The sequence below is a fragment of the Panthera pardus genome, unplaced genomic scaffold (assembly GCF_024362965.1).
Source record: "Panthera pardus isolate Hobbes unplaced genomic scaffold, ASM2436296v1 HiC_scaffold_8, whole genome shotgun sequence".
Lineage (NCBI taxonomy): Eukaryota > Metazoa > Chordata > Mammalia > Carnivora > Felidae > Panthera > Panthera pardus.
This window is the reverse complement of record NW_026527013.1, coordinates 145,056,206-145,069,738: the sequence shown is the minus strand read 5'-3', so window position 1 is coordinate 145,069,738 and position 13,533 is coordinate 145,056,206.

Genomic DNA, 13,533 nt, shown 5'->3' with positions numbered 1-13,533 from the left:
ATTAGAGTTAATACAAAAATATGAATACTATGGATTTATTTCATCATCTTCATATTTAATTCTGAACCTTCTTAGGATTAAATGTCATTTACCATTCCAAGCAAATTGAGGTTACTGCTTCAAGCCGATTGAACTTGCCCTTGCAGGAGAATGAGCATTCCTGTCTCTGTAGGCTGAGATTGCTTTTGAGCCAAGATGTATCAGAGAGATTCTTCTGCCATCACTGTGAACACACCAAGTCTCTTCAATATAGTCTATGTCAACAGGGTTCTCCTACACCCTACCCTACCCTACAGATTAGATTCCCTATGATGCCTAAGCTAGTTCTTTCAAGACCTATTGATTACGTTATGAGGTTTTTAGGTTAGGTTATTAGGTAGATAAAAATTCTGGTAACCACGAGTTTCCCTCTCTTGATTAGATCCAATTGATCTATTTATTGGGTGATTACATTTGGCATCCTTTTCTTACTCTTGGTCTGCCACAATCCCTAAGGTCATTCTAATGACAAAAAAAAAGGAGGTTGAGCCAGGCTGTAGAAGGTCCTAATGGCCTTCTTAGGATTTGGGTCTTAATTCAGGGCAACAGTGGGTTTTTGACAGTTTTGAGCTACACTTACAAGATCAGAAGAGTGTAGATTCATCAAGAATCCAAATATGAATTGAGCCACTGATCCCTAGAGGGTACTCAAGGCTCCCCACTTCTTCACCCTCTTTAGGGTGGAGTCAGGATGGTGAGCAAGAAATTTCACCCCACCCCAAACTCATACCCACATCCACAGAGGTAGAAAAACTTGCTGAAACTGGAGAATATGGCTTAAGATACATTTTCTAGGGGTAGAGCCTTTAAAAGGTAGGAGGTTCCACACAAGTAGGTATAATCTCCCTTCCATCATCAACACATCCTGCGTGGCAACAGCGGTGTCCTTGTCCTACTTGGAGGCACCCAAGCCAGCATCCTCTCTTTTCACTTTCTATGAAGTTGCCACGCCCTGGGGCTGCAGCCCCACCTATGACAGCTTGGACAGCCCCAGCCTTTGGGCAAAAAAGCTTCAGATGTGTCTTTCTGTCCAATTTCTCTGGTGAGAGTGGCTTTTTGTGCCACTAGGAAGTAAACTTCTAAGACTCACGTGTGGGCATTGAGTGGGGGAATAGACAGAGATGATCAGAGTCCAGCCTGAGTTTTCTCATTTCTGCATTGTGGTTTGATGCCAAATACCCGGCTAATCATAAAGTTCTCTTTTGTCATTGTTGTGTCATTGTTCCCTTTCCTTATATTTCCCCCAGGACCTCTTGGGAAGGGGAGATGGCTGATGAAGACAGGGTTCAGCATTTCTAGATCTCCAACCAGATTATCTCCTCTATACCCTGTTAATAACAGTCCTTGAAAGATATTCTGAACTGCCTAACAGACCAGAATTAGGCTGGAAATGTTTAAAAGAAATGAAAAGAAAAACCAATGGGGGAAATAAAGGAAAATTCGCCACTGCTTGGTAACTAATGAGATACTGAGGAACTAGGAGGGCAAAGGTCAGAGGTAATTCCAAGGTTTTAAGAACCAAGTGATGGAAAGATGGTGGTATCATTGACAGTCATCTAAAGGGACAGCCAATTTAGATGGAAAGAGGATGTGTTTGGTTTCAGACAGATTGAGTGACGGGTAGCAACAGGGAAGCCATATGTTTTGGGAAGATGACTCTGGGCACAGGCAGCAGCGTGGAGTGGAGGTGGGGAAGGCTGAGGAAGAGCAGTCAGGCATAATGCAAACTGGTGGTTCCAGTAGCATAGAAAGGAGGGAAAGATTTGAGAGACATTGGGAAGAAAGGCTGATCAGGGCTTGGAGACTGATTAGATATTGAAGGTAATGGAACAAGTGAGTTATCCAGTAACTCCCTAATACTTAACATAATAGCTTTAGACAGTTACTCTTTTTTAGTATCATCCACTCATTTATTTATTCAACAAATACCTTGTAACAGTCACCTTTGGGTATGACTTGGCTAACTGGAGAGATTTCCCTTCTGTGGAAACTTCCCCCATTCACAGAAATGACCCCCAGAAGTCACAACTATACTTAAAGACCCTCACCCACCATTGCTGAATGACCCAGGCATGCATTGACCCAAGCCATGCCACGTATATTCTCTGTTCTGGCAATTTAGCATGTTTAGCTAAGAGACACAGACAAATCATGCTGGAATTGACTCACATTAATGGTGCCGTTAGAGAAAAGATTCATGAACACCACTCAGGTCCCCAAGGCTCCAATATCTCTCTAGTATCTTCTGGCCACAGATGATAAGTCTAGAAGTAGGTACCTGACTCAAGTTGGGCTGATCAGATCCTTGCCTTGAGATTTCAAAATTGTAATTGAGATTTCTCTCTCCTCTCTCTCTCACCCCCTCTCTCTTCTTCCTTTGCAACTTTTTTAACTTTGGGAGTTGTAAGCAAAGGCCATTGTCCACCAAATGAACTAACTGGGAAGCAGAGACCGTCCACCAGTAGTGAGAGAAGCAGACACAAGAGAGGATTTCCTAGGGTCCCCACAGTGCTCTAGCCCCTAGTCCTCTTCCTGATATTCACAGGATCCTGGCCCATGAGTTTCATAAGTTCCTGAATATTCTATTAAATTGCCTTTTTTGCTTAAAGGACTTTGAGTAGAGTTTCTGATGGGTAAACACTTCCTAAAGAGTTCTGATGAATGTACATCTGATGTGTATGAGGCTCTGGGCAAGGCATCAGGGCTCCACTAGGGATCAGGCTTGGTTCTGTGCTCAAGTTGCTTAGAGTAGGGGGGACAAGATAAATTCTGTTATCAATAACTACGATACAGGAAGAAGAGAAAATCCATCAAAAATGTACAAAGCAATCTCTTTGGGGACTTAGAGGAGGCCCAGTACTGCTAACCGTAGGTTAGGCTAGAAAGAGGCAAGCAGGGAGTCACTGACTCTCAGGGTCATGTGAGGGCAGGGTCGGCACTTGCATGACCCTGAGAGTGATTACCGCCTTAAATTTTGCACCTTAGGCACCTTTCTTGGCTCATCACGCTCCTGGCCCTGGCTAACAGTGAGTGTCAGAAGGACTTCATAGAAAAGTTAGTGCCTGAGCTGAACCTAGGGAAGAAAGGAGTTGGACTTGGGGCAGGGTCATATAACTCAAGGTAAAGTAACATTATAAAAAAATACTCCCGTGAGAACACAAAAGGGTTGCTCTAGAATCCTCAGACTCTCAAGTATGACTTAAGTATACACAGCATGGAGGAGGAGGAGAGAGAAAAAGGAGGGATTCGGCGAGCAATGAGAAAATAGCGAAGACTGTTAAGCTAGGAAATGACATAATGAGAGCCCTACTTAAGAAGATTAATTGAACAGAATAGCATGAACTAAAAAGGAAGGGCTAAGGTCAGGACGAACAGAGGCTATTGTGTTAATCCAGGCAGAAGGGTGAAAGTCTAAACAAATTGGCACTGGGAATGGGGAGACTGTAGGAAAAACAATATACAATTAATATAACTTGGCAATTGATTTGATGCTGGAGACAAGGGAAGAGAGGAATTCGAAACACTGCTAAACTCTATGTGGCTGTAACGAAGGATGAAAAGCATTTGATGATGTCCAAAATACATACATGAAAAATGCAAGCAGAGCTGTGTATATGGTATGCTATTGTATTTTTTTTTAATTTTGCTGGTTTTTTGTTGTTGCTTAAGTATAACTGACATATTATATTAGTTTCAGGTATATAACGTAATGATTTGATATTTGTATACATTATGAAATGGTCACCGCAATAAGTCTAGTTACCATCTGTTACCATCCAAAAGTTAAAAAAATTATTTTTCAGGGCGTCTGAGTGGCAGTCAGTTAAGTGTCCAACTCTTGATTTCGGCTCAGGTCATGATCTCGAAGTCTGTGGGATTGAGCCCCACGTCGGGCTCTGTGCTGACAGCACGGAGCCTGCTTGGGATTCATTCTCTCTCTCTCTCTGTCTCTCTCTCTGTCTCTGTCTCTCTCTCTTTCTCTCTGTCCCTACCCTGCTTTCTCTCTCTCAAAATAAATAAACAAACATTAAAAAAAAGTTTTTTTCTAGTGATGAGAACTTTTAAGATTTACTTTCTTGGCAACTTTCAAATATGCACTGCAATGTTATTGACTATAGTCACTATGCTGTACATTACATCCCCGTGACTTATTTGTTTTATAACTGGGAGATTGTACCTCTTGACCCCCTTCACCCATTTCACTCACTTCCCGACCCCTTCCCCTCATCATTTGTATTTTGAAAAGGGAAAAAATGTAAGTAAAGATATTTTTTACATATGCAAAATATAGGCATATATCTCTAAAGGAATACACACAAAACTTTGGCATTAGTGGCCTGTTGAGAAGGGAAATGGATGGTTGGGGTTCAGCAGTGGGAGAGTCTTTTCAATGTTCATCAATGAACCTTTTGAATTTTGAACCATTTGGATATATTACTTGGCGAAAACAATCCCTAAAATTGCTGAACAGAAACAAACCCCAAGCCCAAAGATAAGGCTGAAGTATGAAACTGGTGACAGCAGCTCCATTAACAAAAATAAAGACAAGAAGAGATGTTCATTGAGAAAAAAATGGTATGTTTCAATTATGACCTACTGAGACCGAGATGCCAGTTGTACAAACACCCAGTTGGAGGCATCCAGCTGGCAGTGGAGGAGGGGAGAACTAACCAACACAAGGTCATGAAAGACCTTTGCCAGAATAGTCACTGGAATGGGGCAAACAGAAACCAGAATTCACGGGGTGGCTGGCTGGTTCAGTCAGTAGAGTATGTGACTCTTGATCTCAGAGTTATAAATTCAAGCCCCGTGTTGGGTGTGAGAGATTATTTAAAAATAAACTCTTAAAAAAGAAAAAGAAAAAAGAAACCAGAATTCAAAGCGTAGCAGACTAAAGGGGAAATGGGAAAGGAGAGGTAACTGGAGTATGCTGTTCCTTTAAGAATGATGGATAAAAAGGAGTATTGGTGAGGTTGGGTTGTGGTAGCTGGAGAGAGCTAAAGTCAAGGTAGAATGAGGGAGAGTTGAACATATTTTTAGGTTTCTGGAAAGGATCCAGCAGAAAAAGGAAGTTTGAAAGTACAGGAAGAGGGAGGAATTGATGGAGCAAGGGCCCTAAGGAGGAGAGAAAGCACAAGTGTGGGATGAGGCTGAAGGGAGGTGAGGCACCTCCACATTTAAGAGAAGCCAGAAGGAAAGAAGGAAGGACAGAAGGAAGGACAGGTGAGGATATAGATGTGATGTGAATGTTTGTAAGGGGTTCATGAGTGAGGATTCAAGCCGGTTAGTCCTTGTTTTCTCTGTGAGGCAGGGACTAAGTCATCTCTTGAAAATGGGACCCAACAGTCAATAGTCCAAAGGTGTGGAACAGGCCTTGCTTGGGGAGAAAGCACCACACGAGGGCAGACAAGAGGGCTGACCACTAGTGCTAACAGCCCAACTGAAATGAGGACCCACTCACGTGGTGGCACCGATCAACGTGGTTTACAAAGCACTTCCTGTGACTTTCCATAGCAGCCCATAGACACTCAGGTGGCCAATACATACTTTTGTTTGCTTCTTTGGGGCTTTCTCTTTTCTTGAGAGTCAACTTAGGTTTGTTTGTTTTTAACTGTGGTAAAATACATTATATTGGTTTGGTCAGGCTGCTATGACAAAACACCACAGACTTGGTAGCTAACACAACAGAACTTTATTTTCTCACAATTCTGTAGGTTAGAAGTGTGAGCTCAAGATGTCAGCAGGTTTGGTTTCTTCTGATGTCTCTCCTCCTTGGCTTGCAGAAGGCCACCTTCTTGATGTGTGTTCATATGGTCGTCTCTCTATGCATGCAACTGCCTGTCATATGTCTCTCTATGTGTCCAAATTTTCTCTTCTTATAAAGATACCGGTCATATTGGATGAGGGCCATTTAACAACCCCATTTAACTTAATTACCTCTTAAAAGGCCTTATGTCCAAATACAGTCACAATTTGAGGTACTGGGAGTTAGGACTTCAACAAATGAATTTTGGGGAGATGCAATTGAACTCATAACATGTATATAATATAAAATTTATTATCTTAACCATTTTTAAATGTAGTTGTTTTGTTTACATATACACCAAAGCTCATGAATCTTACTTGCTTTCTATAGTAAGAAGATATCTCAGGGCCAAATAACATCTTTCAGGCTCATTTTTGCTGCATAATAACAATCAGCCATTCCTATAAAAATCTCAGGTTCCTATTAGAAAGTATTTAGGGACCACAATCTAGACACTAGGAGTGATCATTGCTACCGGGTTGTCATCTTCAATGGATAATGCTCTGAAATAAGTATTTTTTAAAAGAACAAAAAAGGGGGGGTACCTGGGTGGCGCTGTCAGTTAAGTATCGGCTTTGATTTAAGCTCAGGTCATGATCTCAAGGTTCGTGAGACCAAACCCCACATCAGGCTCTGCCCTGACCACGTGGAGCCTGCTTGGAATCCTCTCTCTCCCTCTCTCTCTATCCCTCCCTCCCTCTCTTCCTCTCTCAAAATAAATAAACCTTAAAAAAAACACACACACAAAGAACAAAAAGGGTTTACACTGATACTTTCTCTTCAAATTTAACCTTACAATTGTTTACTTAACCTTATCAGCTTTGTACTTATATCACTTTTCTCTTCCCCTGAAAAAAACTAGTTCCTAACAACAGTAAAACAATTACCTATTTGCTTTACCATAAAAGCAGAAATCCTAGAGAGTTAGGTCCCCAAGAATAACCCTCCATCGACGAATGGGTGGGAACTGGAGGATAACTACCCCAGCTTCCTCATTGCTTCTTTGGTACCACGTGAGGCGTGTTATACACTGTTTCCCAGAGTTCTGCAGTGGGGTCCAGCTTCGATGCCATGTCATTCACGTAAAAGAGTTTCAAAGTGATACTACCAACATTGCTCTTTATGGTGAGACTACTGAACAAAGGTTAAGATTTCTTTGCAGCTTTATATGTCTTTAAAAAAATATTCCTCCAAGGATGTGTAATCAAAATAGTATGATCTAAAGTGACTTGCAATAATTTTTTTTCTCTCTGTTGTGACACCAACTTGATATACATTTAGGCTCATTTATTCCTGCTGTGCTCAAAACTGGGTACTGGCCACCTGAGAGTCTGTGCATACTGCTGCGGAAAATAATGGGATTTTATTTGGTTTTATTTTTGAATACATAAAACATGTAAATGATTGCAAAGCTGAAAATATAGAACAAAATATATTCAGTCTTATTTTCAGCCTAGTGCCTTTCTCTCATCCTGGCCTGGATAATCATTTTATTAGTTTTTATTTCTCCTTCTGATAGTTCTTCTTGCAAAATAAGCACATATAAACATACACACAAACCTTTGTTTCAATACACATTTACATTTCTTGAACAGAGTGTAACATTTTAGAGTTAATGTTTAAGTAGTATATCATTTTTTATTCTTTTACTTTCAACCTGTCTCTTTATATTTAAAGTGTATTTCTTGTAGACAGCAAATACTTGGAATTTGCTTTTTGGTCCAGTCTGATGATCTCTGCCTTTTAATTGAGGTATTTACACCATTTCCATTTAATGTAATTACCAATATGGATGTTTTAAAATTTATCATCTTGTAAACTGTGTATTATTTATTCCATCTGTTTCCTGCTCCATTTTGTTGTTTTTGTCGTTTTATTTTAGAGAGAGAGAGAGAGAGAGAGAGAGAGTGCAAGCAGGGGAGAGGGGCAGAGGGAGAGCAAGTGAGAGAGAGAGGGGGAGAGGGAGAGAGAAAGAGAATCCTAAGCAGGCACCATGCTCAGCCAAGCCTGACTCAATGTTCAATCTCACAATCCTGAGATCATGACCTGAGCTGAAGTCAAGAGTGGGATGCTTAACAAACTGAGCCACTCAGCCACCCCTTTCCTACTCTATTTTTGTATTTGCCCATCTTCTTTTGGATTGAGGATTTATTTTTCTTTTATGAGTCTACTTTAGCTCCACTATGCATTTATTAGTTTGACCTCTTTATTTTTTTAGTGGTTGTTCTAGATTTTACAAATATGCACCTTTAATTTAACACAGTCTACCTTTATTTGATGTTATATCACTTCATGTTTAATATAAGGACTCAACTACAATAAAAACCCATTTCTGGCTGCCTGTCCTTTCTGCTATTTTTGTCATAGGTTTCTCATCTATATATGTTATAAACATCACAGTAAATTATCCTATTTTCTTTAACAATGAACTATATTCATAATGAATTTTAAAGTGAGAGGGAAACATATGAAAAGATGCTCAAAATCATTTGTTATTAGGGAAATGCAAATTAAAACAGTAATGAAATACCACTAGATACCTATTAGAATAGCTAAAATCCAAAAAAAAATGAACAATACCAGTTGCTGGTGAAGCTGTGGTAGGAAAACCTAAACTGGTTGACAAAGTGCTGGAAGCTAAGTGTGGACAAATTTGGGAGTAAAACTCTAGGGGACCCAGTATTAGGGGACTCCCATATTTTTGTGCATTTTACCTCTGCCAGGTTCCCAAATAAGGAGAGGGGCACCTGGGTGGCTCACTTGATTAAGCATCCGACTTTGGCTCGGGTCATGATCTCACAATTTGTGAGTTCGAGCCCCACATCGGGCTCTGTGCTGATTGCTCAGAACCTGGAGTCTGCTTTGGATTCTGTGTTTCCCTCTCTCCCTGCTCCTCACCCACTCATTCTCTCTCTCTCTCTCAAAATAAATAAACATTAAAAAAGAGAGTAAGAAAATAAGGAGAAAAATACCCTCATGTTTTTTGGAGGGGTTGTTGGGAGGTGGAGTGCCATTTTGAAAAATGCCCAGAATATTCTCTTCTCCTCAAGAAAAATTATTTCACCGGAGCCTAACTGACCCAGGGGAAGGAAAATACCAAACCCTAGCCCCCTTCTAGCCGTTCTGTCTCCCCTAAAGGGAGGCTGAAGAGATTGAGTAGCACGTGTAAAGGTCACAGCCCAGGAGTACAGGCTCACTAAAAGACCAAGATGTAGTCATAGGACTTTCTGATGTTCCCCTCCACACAACAGCCCAAGCATCAGAACCAGACCCAGATATGACAGCGATACTAGAATTATCAGACCGGAATTTAAAATAACTATGATTAATCTGTTAAGGACTCTCATGGAAAAAGTAGACAACATGTAAAAACAAGTAGCGTAAGCAGAGAGATGGAAATTCTAAGAAACAATCAAAAAGAAATGCTAGAAATCAAAAACACTGTAACAAAAATGAATGGCTTTGATAGCCTGGTAGATAGTAGACTGGACGCAGCTGTGGAAGGAATCAATGAGCTTGAAGATAAGTCAATAGAAATGTCCAAAACTTAAATGCAAAGAGAAAAGATACTGGGGGGAAAAAACCCAGAACAGAATATCCCAAGAACTGTTGGGACCATTCCAAAGAGTGTAATGTACACATAAATGAAATACCAGAAGAAGGAAGAGAGAAAGGAAGAGAAGAAATAGCTGAAGCAACAGTGGCTGAGAAGTCCTCAACATTACTAACAATGTATCCATCTTGGCTCTTTTGGCCCTGTTCCAATTAAGGACAGACCAGAAATCCTAGGGAGTTAGCTCCCCAAGAAAAGCCCTCCATCAGCGAATGGGTGGGAGCTGGAAGATAATTACCCCAACTTCCTCGCTCCTTGGTTGGGACCATGTGAGGCATATTCTACACTGTTTCCCAGAGTTCTCCAGTGGGGTCCAGCCTCCATGCCCACAGTAGGACCCTGCTCTATCATATACCTTCTGTTGCCTTCCTTCCCTTCCCTGTCTCACTTGCCCATTTCCAGCAGGGCTTCTTGGAAGGGCTTCACTTCCCAGATGGAAGGCTTGCACTCAAATCCTTGGCCACAAGATTGCTTTCAGGGGTAGAACCTAGTACATATAGGTATGTTCATTATGATGTATTACTTCCATAATAGAGGAAGACTTGAAAAAAGAATCACCCCATCTATAAAGTGTTTTCAAGCATGAGCCTAAAGACAACATTTTAGCCAGTGTATTATCTAAATAGCCAGTCATTTGATGTATTTGGAGGGCAGGGAACGGAGGAGTTACATGAGGGAGAGTTCTTTAAGTTGGATATTTGATATTATGGTGACCAGGCCGACTGTAATGCAGAAACAGGAAAACTTGTAATCTAGTTGTGGCCCCATTATCCATTGACCATGTGCCATGTTTTTTTGTTTTTTGTGTTTTTATGTGCCATGTTTTTTGGACCTAAAGAACAGAGAAAACAAAACAGTGTCCCTTTATGCAAATAAATCAAGAATATAAACTGCTTTGAGGTCTCTGGAATTCAAGATATATTGTTATGCTATTGTTTGAACAGCTAGGTGAAGTTTACTTTGTATTTTTACTTGACATATATTCACATTGCTAAGTATTTTAAAGATGACCTTAAATACTGGGTAAATATTAGATTTTAATATATTTTTAAATTATAGAGAAAGTGACTAAAACTCTGAATGGGAAAAAATTATCTCACTAAATATAAGACCATCTAAATGTTTGTGAAGGAAAATAGAAGAACACGTATTAAAATTATAAACTGATTTGTATTTAAATTGATAAGATAGGCTAGGGGTTTTGTTTGTTTCTGTTTTTCAAAATTTTGTTTGTATGATTACATTATTTTCATAACGAATACAATATTTGAGAAGAAAGTTTGCTTCTGCAAACAATACAAGATTTAATTAAAGAAGAGTTACTTTAATATTCATCTGTCTGCTTATTTAATTTGAAATTTCCACAATAGGAACAGAAGACTCAGGAAACACTTTGCAAAATGCTGTCAGCCACTGGGTTATTAAGCAGGATCTCCTCATAGATTTTTTTAAAGTTTATTTAGAGACAGAGAGAGAATGGGCAAGGGGTGGAAGAAGAGGAAGAAAGAATCCCACTGAGTGCAGAGCCCAACACAGGGCTTGAACCCAAGAACTGTGAGATCATGACCTAAGTCAAAAACAAGAGTCAGATGCTTAACCAACTGAGCTATCAGGTGTCCCTCCTCATAGATTTTTTTAAATATTTAATTCTCTTGAAGTTTATATATTTAATTTGAGAGAGAGACAGAGACAACATGAGCAGGGGAGGGGCAGAGAAAGAGAGAGAGAGAGAGAGAGAGAGAATCCCAAGCAGGCTCCACACCACCAGCGAGGGGCCTGATGTGGGGCTCAAACCCACAAAACTGTGAGGTCATGACCTGAGCCAAAACTAAGAGTCGTACGCTTAACCGACTGAGCCACCCAGGCGCCCCACATAGATTTTTTTAAAGTATATTTTTAATAAACTTTTATTTTATTTTTAAAAATTTTTATTTAGAGAGAGAGAGACAGAGTGCAAGCAGGGGAGGGGCAGAGAGAGAGGGAGACATAGAATCCGAAGCAGGCTCCAGGCTCTGAGCTGTCAGCACAGAGCCCAACGCGGGGCTCAAACTCATGAACCACAAGATCATGACCGGAGATAAAGTTGGATGCTTAACCAACTAAGCCACCCAGGCGCCCCTTAATAAACTTCTAAATGATGTATAATTAAAAGGGCAAAAGCTAGACATGCGGAGGTCAGTGAAATGTCAGTCAACTCACCTGTGTAACAGCCATCCTGTTGGAGAACTAGAACATCCCCAGCACCCCAGAATCCCCCATCGTGCCCCCTCCCAGTCATTACTACTCAGTCATCAGCCTGAGTGGGTGGCAACCATCAGCCTGACTTCTAACATCGTAGATTAGTTGGCTGTTTCTGAAGTTTATGTAAATGGAATTTACAGTATGAGTTCTTTTCTGTCCTGTTTCTTCAGCATATTTTGTGAGATTACCATGTCCTATGTATAAGTGTAGCTCCTTCTCACCGTTGATGACCATGCCACAATTTATTTATTGTACTGTTCTGGGTATTTGAGATGTTTCTGGTTTGGCATTATTATTAATGTTTGTACATTCTTGTGCACGTCTCTGGATGCACATGTACATAGGCAGTTCTATTAAGGAAATACCCAGGAGTGGAAGTTCTGGATCATCGGGTATGTGTTATGTTCAATGTTAGTAAATACTCTCAGTTTTCTAAGAAGGTTATACCAATTTCCACCCCACCAGCAGCGTGTGAAAGTCGTAGTCAATCCACATTCTTTGTCAGTACTTGGTATTTTCTGATTGTTGTCTTTCTGGTGGGTAGGTGTGGTATCTCGTGGTGATTTCAATTTGCATTTCCTTGTTGACGAAAGAGGTTAAGCACCTTCTTCCATCTTACTGACCATTTGTGTGACCTGCGAAATGTCTATTGAAGTGTTTTGCTCAGTCTTCTATTGAGCTGTACCTTTTTCTTATTGATTGGTAGGAGTTGTTTATATAACCTGGATGCGAGTCCTGTGTGGGTTATATATCGCACAAAAACCTTCTCCTACTCTGTGATTATCACTTCACTCTCTTCATGGTGAACTTTCATAAACACAATAAATTTTTTTCTGAATGGTTAGCGCTTTGTGTATCCTGTTTAAGAGATCTTTGCCTACCCTAAGATATTGAAGATAGTTTCCTATATTGTCTTCTTGAAACTGTATTATTTAAATTTTCACATTTAGATCTACTATGTACATGGAATATATGTTTGTATTATGATGTGAAGTAAAGGTCAAGCTGCTTTTTTTTTTTTTTAACATAAGGATATTCACTGGACTCAGCATCATTTATTGATGACTGTCCTTTCTGCACCATTCTGCTTTGCCAATACATGAAACAAGTGATTGTATATATGTGAGTCCATTTCTGGATTTGGGCTCTATTCTGTGCCGGTAGACTTCACAGATTTTTTTAACTCATGAAAGACTTTCAGAAGGAGAAAGGAAAAGTTTAGGGGCATTCATTTTAAATGTATATAAATTGTAAAATTTATTACTATCATTTTATTTGTTTTAATTTCAAAGTTATTGGTTTTTCTCTTTAAAAACAAATATTCAAAAGTATCAGCCACTTTTTTTTTTTTTTTTTTTTTAGTTATATAGATTATTATAGATAAAGGGATGCTGAGGTCAAATCCAGCAAACTTCAAAATGATTCTTCACGGGGTGCTTTGTGCCAAATGTTTAAGGCACTAAGATTTGCATATAATCTTTTCTTTTCTTTTCTTTCTTTTCTTTTCTTTTCTTCTCCTTTTTGAGAGAGAGCATGAGCATGAGCAGGGGAGGGGCGGGGCGGGGGGGGAGTGCAGGGCGGGGGGGGGGAGGGGTGCGGGGAGAGAATCCCAAGCAGGGATCCCGCACTGTCAGCGAAAAGCCCGGGGCTGCATCTCACTAACTTCCAAACTGTGAGATCATGACCGGAGCCAAAATCAAGAGTCCGACACTTAACCAGGCACTCCTTGAGTATAATCTTTTAAAATTATTCCAACCAAGGTTAAAAATGTTTTCTTAGAAACGTATTTGTCTAGAAAGCATTTTATATACAAATAATTTTTAGATTCCAATAA